The sequence below is a fragment of the Rutidosis leptorrhynchoides genome, chromosome 11 (genome assembly GCF_046630445.1).
Source record: "Rutidosis leptorrhynchoides isolate AG116_Rl617_1_P2 chromosome 11, CSIRO_AGI_Rlap_v1, whole genome shotgun sequence".
NCBI classification, from domain to species: Eukaryota; Viridiplantae; Streptophyta; class Magnoliopsida; order Asterales; family Asteraceae; genus Rutidosis; species Rutidosis leptorrhynchoides.
The window spans coordinates 246,864,102-246,875,000 of record NC_092343.1 but is presented as its reverse complement, the minus strand read 5'-3'; positions in this window follow the sequence as shown (position 1 = coordinate 246,875,000).

The following is a 10,899-nucleotide window of genomic DNA, read 5'->3' as shown; positions in this document are numbered from 1 at the left end:
GAAAGATGGGGGATATCACATTGGGAAATCCATAAGTTACGATGTGTTTACTTTGACGCATATATTGCGGGGAACCCAAATGCTATTTTACGCAATGGGTTAAGAAATTATTTTGACTCAATATATCCGAATATTGGACTTCTTTATTTAGAAAAAGCGGCTAACATGCAACATAAAGAAGCATGTTATGCTTACGGATTAGTAATGTTCGCTTCTCACCAAAGTGAGAACAAGAACATCGGGCTACAACTATTAAACAAAACGTTCCCACAAGTGACGGAGTCGGTAATTGGGGTAAGAAATGAGGTTTTTAGATTGTTACAGGACTGTTGGACATTACGTAACCCTCGTCCCTTTGACGACGTTACAACACGCTGTCTTATCAACGGCCATAACGGTTATGTTCCACAAGACCAAGGATGGGAAGTAATCCTAGTAAAACCAGAATGCATGACTTGTTTCTGGACGTATGAATTACGTGTCTTTATTGCCTTTGCTGAACGACTTGTGTACTAGCTAGAATTATCTTCACAACCATCTTGTATCAAATTTATTGTGTGCTATATTTCATGCTATATGTAAAATAAGCGATATTGTAAGTTTGTAAAATATTGTGTAAAAGTTGAACGCGAAATATTATTATAATCAGTTTTTCATATAGAATTGTAGTAGTTGAATTGTATATTAGCTACTAAGTATGAACTTAACGGGTAGGTACTACCCGAATTTAAACTTATAAAACGCTAATATGAAGAAAAAGCTTTTATAAATGAGTTCATATTATGCTACGAAATACTATTAACTACTCTTAATATTCTGTATGATTAACTTGTTCCATTTGACTATTTTGAAGGAAATGGCACCGACTACTCGACACACCGTGAATATGAATGAAGAGGAATTCCGTACTTTTCTAGCTTCAAACATAGCCGCAGTACAGGCTGCGCTACATACCAACAATAACCTTGGATCTAGCAGTACAGGAAATCGTGTAGGATGCACCTACAAAGAATTCACTGCCTGCAAACCTTTGGAATTTGATGGAACTGAAGGACCGATCGGATTAAAACGGTGGACTGAGAAAGTCGAATCGGTGTTTGCCATAAGTAAGTGTACTGAAGAGGACAAAGTGAAGTACGCTACGCATACCTTCACAGGTTCAGCGTTAACATGGTGGAATACCTATCTAGAGCAAATGGGACAAGACGATGCGTACGCACTACCGTGGTCAGCATTCAAGCACTTGATGAACGAGAAGTACCGTCCCAGAACCGAGGTCAATAAGCTCAAGACAGAACTTAGAGGGTTACGAACCCAAGGATTTGATATTACCACGTACGAAAGACGATTCACAGAATTGTGCCTATTGTGTCCGGGAGCGTTCGAAGATGAGGAAGAGAAGATCGACGAGTTTGTGAAAGGATTACCGGAAAGAATCCAAGAAGATATAAGTTCACACGAGCCCGCCTCCATACAACAGGCATGTAGAATGGCTCACAAACTAGTGAACCAGATTGAAGAAAGAATTAAAGAACAGACTGCTGAAGAGGCCACTGTGAAGCAAGTCAAAAGAAAGTGGGAGGAAAACGGTGATAAGAATCACCAATACAACAATAACAGCAATTACAACAATAATCGCAACAATTATCCCAACAATCGCAACATCAATCGCAACTACAACAAACGGCCCAACAACAACAACAACAACAACAACAACTACAACAATCATCCCAACAACAATAATAACCGCAACAACAACAACAACAATCAGAAGCAGCTATGCCAAAGGTGTGAAAAGTATCACTCGGGGTTCTGCACCAAATTTTGCAACAAGTGTAAAAGAAATGGTCATTGCGCGGCGAAGTGTGAGGTCTACGGACCAGGGGTTATAGAACGAAAGGAACAAATGGTGTCGGAACGAGTAATGGCGGAGCAAGTAGTGTCGGAGCAAGTTATGCCAATGTAGTTTGTTATAAATGTGGAAAACCGGGCCACATTATTAGAAATTACCCGAACCAGGAAAACACGAATGGACAAGGCCGCAGAAGAGTTTTCAATATTAATGCGGCAGAGGCACAGGAAGACCCGGAGCTTGTTACGGGTACGTTTCTTATTGACAATAAATCTGCTTACGTTTTATTTGATTCGGGTGCGGATAGAAGCTATATGAGTAGAGATTTTTGTGCTAAATTAAGTTGTCCATTGACGCCTTTGGATAGTAAATTTTTACTCGAATTAGCAAATGATAAATTAATTTCAGCAGATAATATATGTCAGAATCGAGAAATTAAACTGGTTAGCGAAACATTTAAGATTGATTTGATACCAGTAGAGTTTGAAATGTCCCGTTCTTATTGATTAAAAACGTTCCATATTAATTGATTTCGTTGCGAGGTTTTGACCTCTATATGAGACGTTTTTCAAAGACTGCATTCATTTTTAAAACAAACCATAACCTTTATTTCATAAATAAAGGTTTAAAAAGCTTTACGTAGATTATCAAATAATGATAATCTAAAATATCCTGTTTACACACGACCATTACATAATGGTTTACAATACAAATATGTTACATCGAAATCAGTTTCTTGAATGCAGTTTTTACACAATATCATACAAACATGGACTCCAAATCTTGTCCTTATTTTAGTATGCAACAGCGGAAGCTCTTAATATTCACCTGAGAATAAACATGCTTTAAACATCAACAAAAATGTTGGTGAGTTATAGGTTTAACCTATATATATCAAATCGTAACAATAGACCACAAGATTTCATATTTCAATACACATCCCATACATAGAGATAAAAATCATTCATATGGTGAACACCTGGTAACCGACAATAACAAGATGCATATATAAGAATATCCCCATCATTCCGGGACACCCTTCGGATATGATATAAATTTCGAAGTACTAAAGCATCCGGTACTTTGGATGGGGTTTGTTAGGCCCAATAGATCTATCTTTAGGATTCGCGTCAATTAGGGTGTCTGTTCCCTAATTCTTAGATTACCAGATTTAATAAAAAGGGGCATATTCGATTTCGATAATTCAACCATAGAATGTAGTTTCACGTACTTGTGTCTATTTTGTAAATCATTTATAAAACCTGCATGTATTCTCATCCCAAAAATATTAGATTTTAAAAGTGGGACTATAACTCACTTTCACAGATTTTTACTTCGTCGGGAAGTAAGACTTGGCCACTGTTGATTCACGAACCTATAACAATATATACATATATATTAAAGTATGTTCAAAATATATTTACAACACTTTTAATATATTTTGATGTTTTAAGTTTATTAAGTCAGCTGTCCTCGTTAGTAACCTATAACTAGTTGTCCACAGTTAGATGTACAGAAATAAATCGATAAATATTATCTTGAATCAATCCACGACCCAGTGTATACGTATCTCAGTATTGATCACAACTCAAACTATATATATTTTGGAATCAACCTCAACCCTGTATAGCTAACTCCAACATTCACATATAGAGTGTCTATGGTTGTTCCGAAATATATATAGATGTGTCGACATGATAGGTCGAAACATTGTATACGTGTCTATGGTATCTCAAGATTACATAATATACAATACAAGTTGATTAAGTTATGGTTGGAATAGATTTGTTACCAATTTTCACGTAGCTAAAATGAGAAAAATTATCCAATCTTGTTTTACCCATAACTTCTTCATTTTAAATCCGTTTTGAGTGAATCAAATTGCTATGATTTCATATTGAATTATATTTTATGAATCTAAACAGAAAAAGTATAGGTTTATAGTCGGAAAAATAAGTTACAAGTCGTTTTTGTAAAGGTAGTCATTTCAGTCGAAAGAACGACGTCTAGATGACCATTTTAGAAAACATACTTCCACTTTGAGTTTAACCATAATTTTTGGATATAGTTTCATGTTCATAATAAAAATCATTTTCTCAGAATAACAACTTTTAAATCAAAGTTTATCATAGTTTTTAATTAACTAACCCAAAACAGCCCGCGGTGTTACTACGACGGCGTAAATCCGGTTTTACGGTGTTTTTCGTGTTTCCAGGTTTTAAATCATTAAGTTAGCATATCATATAGATATAGAACATGTGTTTAGTTGATTTTAAAAGTCAAGTTAGAAGGATTAACTTTTGTTTGCGAACAAGTTTAGAATTAACTAAACTATGTTCTAGTGATTACAAGTTTAAACCTTCGAATAAGATAGCTTTATATGTATGAATCGAATGATGTTATGAACATCATTACTACCTTAATTTCCTTGGATAAACCTACTGGAAAATAGAAATATGGATCTAGCTTCAATGGATCCTTGGATGGCTCGAAGTTCTTGAAGCAGAATCATGACACGAAAACAAGTTCAAGTAAGATCATCACTTGAAATAAGATTGTTATAGTTATAGAAATTGAACCAAAGTTTGAATATGATTATTACCTTGTATTAGAATGATAACCTACTGTAAGAAACAAAGATTTCTTGAGATTGGATGATCACCTTACAAGATTGGAAGTGAGCTAGCAAACTTGAAAGTATTCTTGATTTTATGAAACTAGAACTTTTGGAATTTATGAAGAACACTTAGAACTTGAAGATAGAACTTGAGAGAGATCAATTAGATGAAGAAAATTGAAGAATGAAAGTGTTTGTAGGTGTTTTTGGTCGTTGGTGTATGGATTAGATATAAAGGATATGTAATTTTGTTTTCATGTAAATAAGTCATGAATGATTACTCATATTTTTGTAATTTTATGAGATATTTCATGCTAGTTGCCAAATGATGGTTCCCACATGTGTTAGGTGACTCACATGGGCTGCTAAGAGCTGATCATTGGAGTGTATATACCAATAGTACATACATCTAAAAGCTGTGTATTGTACGAGTACGAATACGGGTGCATACGAGTAGAATTGTTGATGAAACTAAACGAGGATGTAATTGTAAGCATTTTTGTTAAGTAGAAGTATTTTGATAAGTGTACTGAAGTCTTTCAAAAGTGTATAAATACATATTAAAACACTACATGTATATACATTTTAACTGAGTCGTTAAGTCATCGTTAGTCGTTACATGTAAGTGTTGTTTTGAAACCTTTAGGTTAACGATCTTGTTAAATGTTATTAACCCAATGTTTATAATATCAAATGAGATTTTAAATTATTATATTATCATGATATTATCATGTATGAATATCTCTTAATATGATATATATACATTAAATGTCTTTACAACGATAATCGTTACATATATGTCTCGTTTAAAAATCATTAAGTTAGTAGTCTTGTTTTTACATATGTAGTTCATTGTTAATATACTTTATGATATGTTTTCTTATCATAGTATCATGTTAACTATATATATATATCCATATATATGTCATCATATAGTTTTTACAAGTTTTAACGTTCGTGAATCACCGATCAACTTGGGTGGTCAATTGTCTATATGAAACATATTTCAATTAATCAAGTCTTAACAAGTTTGATTGCTTAACATGTTGGAAACATTTAATCATGTAAATATCAATCTCAATTAATATATATAAACATGGAAAAGTTCGGGTCACTACAGAGTTAGGGAGTTTTGATGTGATAATCGGTATGGACTGGTTGAAAGAAGTGAAAGCAGAGATCGTTTGTTACAAAAATGCAATTTGCATTATACGAGAAAAAGGAAAACCCTTAATGGTGTACGGAGAAAAGGGCAACACGAAGCTACATCTTATTAGTAATTTGAAGGCACAAAAACTAATAAAAAAAGGTTGCTATGCTGTTCTAGCACACGTCGAGAAAGTACAAACTGAAGAAAAGAGCATCAATGATGTTCCCGTCGCAAAAGAATTTCCCGATGTATTTCCGAAAGAATTACCGGGATTACCTGTAGTGACCCGAACTTTTCCATGTTTATATATATATTAATTGAGATTGATGTTTACATGATTAAATGTTTCCAACATGTTAAGCAATCAAACTTGTTAAGACTTGATTAATTGAAATAGGTTTCATATAGACAATTGACCACCCAAGTTGACCGGTGATTCACGAACGTTAAAACTTGTAAAAAAACTATATGATGACATATATATGGTTATATATATAGTTAACATGATATTATGATAAGTAAACATATCATTAATTATATTAACAATGAACTACATATGTAAAAACAAGACTACTAACTTAATGATTTTGAAACGAGACATATATGTAACGTTTATCGTTGTAACGACATTTAATGTATATATATCATATTAAGAGATATTCGTACATCATAATATCATGATAATATAATAATTTAAAATCTCTTTTGATATTATAAACATTGGGTTAACAACATTTAACAAGATCGTTAACCTAAAGGTTTCAAAACAACACTTACATGTAACGACTAACGATGACTTAACGACTCAGTTAAAATGTATATACATGTAGTGTTTTAATATGTATTTATACACTTTTGAAAGACTTTAATACACTTATCAAAATACTTCTACTTAACAAAAATGCTTACAATTACATTCTCGTTCAGTTTCATCAACAATTCTACTCGTATGCACCCGTATTCGTACTCGTACAATACACAGCTTTTAGATGTATGTACTATTGGTATATACACTCCAATGATCAGCTCTTAGCAGCCCATGTGAGTCACCTAACACATGTGGGAACCATCATTTGGCAACTAGCATGAAATATCTCATAAGATTACAAAAATATGAGTAATCATTCATGACTTATTTACATGAAAACAAAATTACATATCCTTTATATCTAATCCATACACCAACGACCAAAAACACCTACAAACACTTTCATTCTTCAATTTTCTTCATCTAATTGAACTCTCTCAAGTTCTATCTTCAAGTTCTAAGTGTTCTTCATAAATTCCAAAAGTTCTAGTTTCATAAAATCAAGAATACTTTCAAGTTTGCTAGCTCACTTCCAATCTTGTAAGGTGATCATCCAACCTCAAGAAATCTTTGTTTCTTACAGTAGGTTATCATTCTAATACAAGGTAATAATCATATTCAAACTTTGGTTCAATTTCTATAACTATAACAATCTTATTTCAAGTGATGATCTTACTTGAACTTGTTTTCGTGTCATGATTTTGCTTCAAGAACTTTGAGCCATCCAAGGATCCATTGAAGCTAGATCCATTTTTCTCTTTTCCAGTAGGTTCATCCAAGGAACTTAAGGTAGTAATGATGTTCATAACATCATTCGATTCATACATATAAAGCTATCTTATTCGAAGGTTTAAACTTGTAATCACTAGAACATAGTTTAGTTAATTCTAAACTTGTTCGCAAATAAAAGTTAATCCTTCTAACTTGACTTTTAAAATCAACTAAACACATGTTCTATATCTATATGATATGCTAACTTAATGATTTAAAACCTGGAAACACGAAAAACACCGTAAAACCGGATTTACGCCGTCGTAGTAACACCGCGGGCTGTTTTGGGTTAGTTAATTAAAAACTATGATAAACTTTGATTTAAAAGTTGTTATTCTGAGAAAATGATTTTTATTATGAACATGAAACTATATCCAAAAATTATGGTTAAACTCAAAGTGGAAGTATGTTTTCTAAAATGGTCATCTAGACGTCGTTCTTTCGACTGAAATGACTACCTTTACAAAAACGACTTGTAACTTATTTTTCCGACTAGAAATCTATACTTTTTTTGTTTAGATTCATAAAATAGAGTTCAATATGAAACCATAGCAATTTGATTCACTCAAAACTGATTTAAAATGAAGAAGTTATGGGTAAAACAAGATTGGATAATTTTTCTCATTTTAGCTACGTGAAAATTGGTAACAAATCTATTCCAACCATAACTTAATCAACTTGTATTATATATTATGTAATCTTGAGATACCATAGACACATATACAATGTTTCGACCTATCATGTCGACACATCTATATATATTTCGGAACAACCATAGACACTCTATATGTGAATGTTGGAGTTAGCTATACAGGGTTGAGGTTGATTCCAAAATATATATAGTTTGAGTTGTGATCAATACTGAGATACGTATACACTGGGTCGTGGATTGATTCAAGATAATATTTATCGATTTATTTCTGTACATCTAACTGTGGACAACTAGTTGTAGGTTACTAACGAGGACAGCTGACTTAATAAACTTAAAACATCAAAATATATTAAAAGTGTTGTAAATATATTTTGAACATACTTTGATATATATGTATATATTGTTATAGGTTCGTGAATCAACCAGTGGCCAAGTCTTACTTCCCGACGAAGTAAAAATCTGTGAAAGTGAGTTATAGTCCCACTTTTAAAATCTAATATTTTTGGGATGAGAATACATGCAGGTTTTATAAATGATTTACAAAATAGACACAAGTACGTGAAACTACATTCTATGGTTGAATTATCGAAATCGAATATGCCCCTTTTTATTAAGTCTGGTAATCTAAGAATTAGGGAACAGACACCCTAATTGACGCGAATCCTAAAGATAGATCTATTGGGCCTAACAAACCCCATCCAAAGTACCGGATGCTTTAGTACTTCGAAATTTATATCATATCCGAAGGGTGTCCCGGAATGATGGGGATATTCTTATATATGCATCTTGTTATTGTCGGTTACCAGGTGTTCACCATATGAATGATTTTTATCTCTATGTATGGGATGTGTATTGAAATATGAAATCTTGTGGTCTATTGTTACGATTTGATATATATAGGTTAAACCTATAACTCACCAACATTTTTGTTGACGTTTTAAGCATGTTTATTCTCAGGTGATTATTAAGAGCTTCCGCTGTCGCATAATTAAATAAGGACAAGATTTGGAGTCCATTCTTGTATGATATTGTGTAAAAACTGCATTCAAGAAACTTATTTTGTTGTAACATATTTGTATTGTAAACCATTATGTAATGGTCGTGTGTAAACAGGATATTTTAGATTATCATTATTTGATAATCTACGTAAAGCTTTTTAAACCTTTATTGATGAAATAAAGGTTATGGTTTGTTTAAAAATGAATGCAGTCTTTGAAAAACGTCTCATATAGAGGTCAAAACCTCGCAACGAAATCAATTAATATGGAACGTTTTTAATCAATAAGAACGGGACATTTCAGTTGGTATCACATCGATTCGTTGAATTTCAAATAGATCTTGTACCAGGAGCTGCACCAATAGCTCGTGCTCCTTACAGACTCGCACCCAACGAGATGAAAGAACTGCAAAGCCAATTACAAGAACTTTTAGAGCGTGGTTTCATTCGACCAAGCACATCACCGTGGGGAGCTCCTGTTTTGTTTGTCAAGAAGAAAGATGGTACATTCAGGTTGTGTATCGACTACCGAGAGTTGAACAAACTTACCATCAAGAACCGCTACCCACTACCGAGAATCGACGACTTATTTGATCAACTACAAGGCTCGTCTGTTTATTCAAAGATTGACTTACGTTCCGGGTATCATCAAATGCGGGTGAAAGAAGATGATATTCCAAAGACTGCTTTCAGAACACGTTACGGTCATTACGAGTTTATGGTCATGCTGTTTGGTTTAACTAATGCACCAGCTGTGTTCATGGACCTTATGAACCGTACAAGTTTATCATTGTTTTCATTGATGACATACTTATTTACTCAAAGAATGACCAAGAACACGGTGAACATTTGAGAAAGGTGTTAGAAGTATTGAGGAAGGAAGAATTGTACTCTAAGTTTTCAAAGTGTGCATTTTGGTTGGAAGAAGTTCAATTTCTCGGTCACATGGTGAACAAAGAAGGTATTAAGGTGGATCCGGCAAAGATAGAAACTGTTGAAAAGTGGGAAACCCCGAAAACTCCGAAACACATACGCCAGTTTTTAGGACTAGCTGGTTACTACAGAAGGTTCATCCAAGACTTTTCCAGAATAGCAAAACCCTTGACTGCATTAACGCATAAAGGGAAGAAATTTGAATGGAATGATGAACAAGAGAAAGCGTTTCAGTTATTGAAGAAAAAGCTAACTATGGCACCTATATTGTCATTGCCTGAAGGGAATGATGATTTTGTGATTTATTGTGACGTATCAAAGCAAGGTCTCGGTTGTGTATTAATGCAACGAACGAAGGTGATTGCTTATGCGTCTAGACAATTGAAGATTCACGAACAAAATTATACGACGCATGATTTGGAATTAGGTGCAGTTGTTTTGGCATTAAAGACTTGGAGGCACTACTTATATGGGGTCAAAAGTATTATATATACCGACCACAAAAGTCTTCAACACATATTTAATCAGAAACAACTGAATATGAGGCAGCGTAGGTGGATTGAATTATTGAATGATTACGACTTTGAGATTCGTTACCACCCGGGGAAGGCAAATGTGGTAGCCGATACCTTGAGCATGAAGGACAGAGAACCCATTCGAGTAAAATCTATGAATATAATGATTCATAATAACCTTACTACTCAAATAAAGGAGGCGCAACAAGGAGTTTTAAAAGAGGGAAATTTAAAGGATGAAATACCCAAAGGATCGGAGAAACATCTTAATATTCGGGAAGACGGAACCCGGTATAGGGCTGAAAGGATTTGGGTACCAAAATTTAGAGATATGAGAGAAATGGTACTTAGAGAAGCTCATAAAACCAGATACTCAATACATCCTGGAACGGGGAAGATGTACAAGGATCTCAAGAAACATTTTTGGTGGTCGGGTATGAAAGCCGATGTTGCTAAATACGTAGGAGAATGTTTGACGTGTTCTAAGGTCAAAGCTGAGCATCAGAAACCATCAGGTCTACTTCAACAACCCGAAATCCCGGAATGGAAATGGGAAAACATTACCATGGATTTCATCACTAAATTGCCAAGGACTGCAAGTGGT